This window comes from Atta colombica, unplaced genomic scaffold, assembly GCF_001594045.1.
Source record: "Atta colombica isolate Treedump-2 unplaced genomic scaffold, Acol1.0 scaffold46, whole genome shotgun sequence".
Lineage (NCBI taxonomy): Eukaryota > Metazoa > Arthropoda > Insecta > Hymenoptera > Formicidae > Atta > Atta colombica.
In genome coordinates, this window is record NW_017259535.1 from 1089104 (window position 1) to 1093226 (window position 4123).

The 4123-nt window shown below is 31.9% G+C and overlaps 1 protein-coding gene across 1 annotated transcript in view; it reads right to left on the minus strand.

Moving 5' to 3' along the window:
• LOC108691344 (E3 ubiquitin-protein ligase Rnf220-like) overlaps window positions 1–4123 on the minus strand; it is a 166066-nt gene that overhangs the window by 16184 nt on the left and 145759 nt on the right. The window lies entirely within an intron of this gene.

Genomic DNA, 4123 nt, shown 5'->3' on the forward strand with positions numbered 1-4123 from the left:
TTCGTCAACGAAAGATTTATTCACATGAGGATATACTCTTTTTCAAGAAAATTTTATTAGAGCATTCACAGTTCAATATGTTATTTAATAAAAAAAGTTTTAATTAAAAAATATATTGTAATAAAAAAAATTAACTTCTTACATTTGCGAATATTTTTCGAGAAAAGAAAATACGATCCTTTTATAACGTTCTTAAATTAATGATTATCATTAATATTCATTTTTAACAATGTAATTCAATTTTAATTCCAATTCAATTAACTTTTTATCTTTTTCTAGAATTTTTAGAATTAAAAACAGATAAAGAGTAAAATAAATTGAGATTATAGTTAATTATAACCAATACATTGGCATTGGTAGAAATAGACATGAGCAATCATAAATATAAGAGAAAACGTATACAGAAGAATGATTTTGTTGACGTATCTAAAAATTTAACTATAAGACAGATCTAAAAATAATTTTGTTGAACCATCAAAATAATTATGTAAGAATCTCAAGTGTTCTAAAATTACAAAATATTTTGACATTTTTACCAACTAGTTTGAGCATCTTATACAATTATTATATTTCGATGGCCCAATAAAACCTTTCCGTGTAATGTATTTAGGCACATGCCTAATGCTAATAGTATAATGTCTACGTCTATACGTTAAAATATGCATTCATTTCAGGCGGTGATTTTCAAGTTTTACATCATCTGACATTGTTCTTATCGTCGCACCGTTAAAAATTTACGCGTGTCTGTCACGCGTGCATGAGGAACCATGTTCAAATGTCAATAATGACAAACGTCACATTGACAAAATTTCGAGGAAAAGTATTATTAATAAATAATAAAATTGGAATCAATCGCTGCATCTTTGCAAGATTGAACGTGTTATTGAACACGAATGCTGCACTGGCAGCAACCGACGAAAATAATTAATCGCTTTTTCAATGACAACGGTAATTACATTCACCATTAGATCGGTTCTATTTTGCATCATCGGATTAAATTATTGTTAACTTAAAAACATTTTGGACAATTAGAACATAAATTTGTAGCAAACAACACATCACTGACGTCATTAATGGAGATGTAAATTAATCAAACATATATACTATGAATTTATATCTTCAAAAAATTTGGTTGAGTGTTTTATTTCTTGACTTATGCTATGTAAATAAAGCAAAAAGAAAGCTGTGTGAAAGTTAAAGATCATCATATCATAATAAAATATGAGAAATAATTAAGACATGAAAAAGTGTAGAATATTTAAACTAAAATTGCAATGACACGATTCTTATTAAAAGTATTGAACATTAAAGTTGTCAATATACACATTATAACGATAAGATAAGCATTAACCGAAGATGAAATATCGATCTATCGGTCCACGTAACTCAATCTGTGATAATCATGTGGCAATTTATTAGAAAACGGAAATGCTTAGAATAACGGAAAGATGATGCGCGATAGAAATCGTAGACTTGCAGTGATAATTCTCTTAGCCGGAGATAAAAAAAGACTAATGAAACATAGTAAGCGTTCTCTCGTCTGTGACGACATTAATCTTACTGACCATTCAAATGCTACGAGATTTATGCCATTTCTCGATAATATCAAAGAAAAACATGGTTACACCTGTAGTTTCGTTATTCAAAATATCTTCTTCAAATCTTTATATTATATTTCAATCATCACGTTATTACGAATCCTCTGTCGTGTACTGATAGTGTAATGCAATAAAAAAAAACAAACATTTTATTCGTTTCATTAAAATAATATTAAAATAAACGTATATATAAATTTTAAGATTCATAGATAGATGTAAAAGTTACTCTTATAGAAAATAATGTTTCTATAAGCTCTGAATAAACGTAATATTGTGCAAACCGGCTGAATATTTTCTAACAGCATTAAAGAGCGACTGCAAATTTTCTCATTACCGCTCATCAGCTTATTAAAAAAATTCGATGTTGCTATGGAATAATCCAATATTATATCGTATAAACAGCAACGGGATGTTGAACGCAGTAGGAGGGTTGTCGTATTTTTTCGGCATGCCTGTTTAAAGCTGAACTACACCTGTCATTATAATTAGTTATCAGTTATTTACAGTGAGCATTATACAATAAAACGCATTATACAGTAAACGTGATATACGCTGTATGTGATATATTTTAAAACTTAAGAGCCTTTCTGTTTTACATCACTTTCATGTAATTGTAATCAATGCAGTATAACCCAACAATTTATGTCAGGTTAACCTTATATGTTATAAAGACCTGATTTGATTGACATAAGATAATCCTAAATAAGATATCTAACAAGGTTCTCATCAGGTTTGAGTATGGTTTGACCTTTAGATAAGATTGTAAGGATCTATTATAAGGACCTGGTTTGGTTGATCTAAGATAATCCTGAATAAGGAATATATCTATAATATAAGAATCTATAATATATAATATAAATCTATAATATAAGAAGATTCTCGTTAGATTTGAGTGTGGTTGACTAAGAAGGCATATGCAAGTCGATTTGGATAATCTCCTAGAGATTATAAAGTTCCTTCAGAGTATGCTTCTGGATACTTCTAAAATATTTTTTTTGCTTCTTTTGGAATGTGATGCTAAATTATTAGCATTTGAACAATTCTCAACTTAGAAATTTATTCAGTGAGGTCCGAACTAAGTTAACCTTATTTCATTATCAAGTCCTGATGAGGATTTGATAAGGACTTTATCAGAATCTGATAAGGACCTTATCAGGTTCTCATCAGGACTTGATGAGGCTATCCGGATGGATTCGATTGCTGTGCTGCGTTACATGACTGATTAGATCCCGAACTTACCTTATCAGGACCTGATAACGAAATAAGGTCAATCTGATTAGGACCTACTATTTTTGAATAAATTTCTAGTCGGGAAAGACTCAATACATTTTATGCAATTTATACTCTCGAGATGATCAAGAGCGGATCGTGTAAATTCGGCTTTACAAGAATACTATTGTCGGTGCCCTGCGGCGACAGGTGGAAACGCAACTAAAGCCCCGCAGCCTGACGAGGAGCAATTATTACGGGATCCAGGCAAGGTTCGCGAGTATCGCGGGGGTTAAGGGGGTCATTTAATTAATAACTAAACGTTGAATTTACATCGGGAGTAGTCACGGTTTTATGCCTCGCGCTTTTCCAGTTTACGAAGCGCGTTTTAACGAGCGCGATCGCTTTTCTTGCACCTCGATTATCTCCGAGCAATGATGAAACCTAATCGAAGTGATATATCGAGCCATTCGGTATTTAGGTCTTTCTTGAGAAATTTTTTAAATTAATATCGCAATAAAAAAGAAAATGAGATTTCATCATACTATGTAAATATCATCAAAGTTTTATTTCAAGGAACTCTGATTTTTCTCTCTGCTACTATTTTGCTATTAAATTTCCAAATATCATGCAATTTCTGCGACAAGTGAGTTCGTCAGAACTCCTTCAGAATTCCTTGAAATAAAACTTTGACGATATCTATATAATGAAATCTCGTTTTCTTTTTTATTGCGACATTAATTAAAATTTCTCCCTCGTGTGATAATCAATTTAATTATCATTAGTATACAGCTTGACCTCCGTACGGTGTATGTTTCGCATGATCCTAATTATCATGCGGCAAGCCACGATCGCCCGGCGGCGAGAGCTATTTGTTTAATTAAACATACGAAATCTGAGTTTACAAATATTACCTTTTCGGCGAGTTCGCGCGTAAATCCTAGCGTTTAGTAGTTATTAAAAGTCTCACCGTCGTTTCGCGGATGTGATTTTAATAACCCGCGCGCCTTAAGAGGCGTTTCACATTGCTACAGGTAGAGGCTTAAGTAAGTGGATGCTTTAGGATCTTGTACAGGTTGCTTCATACACGGAATTTGAAGTGATGGCGAATGCGGATTCTAATATGTGGCAGAAATTAAAGGAAAAATTTATAGACAATTAATAATTATCGTCTTGACAGAAAGTCAAAGACGACTGATAATACAAGCTTTTTGCGAGCCTCGAAGTATCATTTCATAGTCAAACATTTGCGCAAATTTTTTTGCACGTGTTTAATATTCACGATATACCATTGACTTCGTGGTACATGTGATATA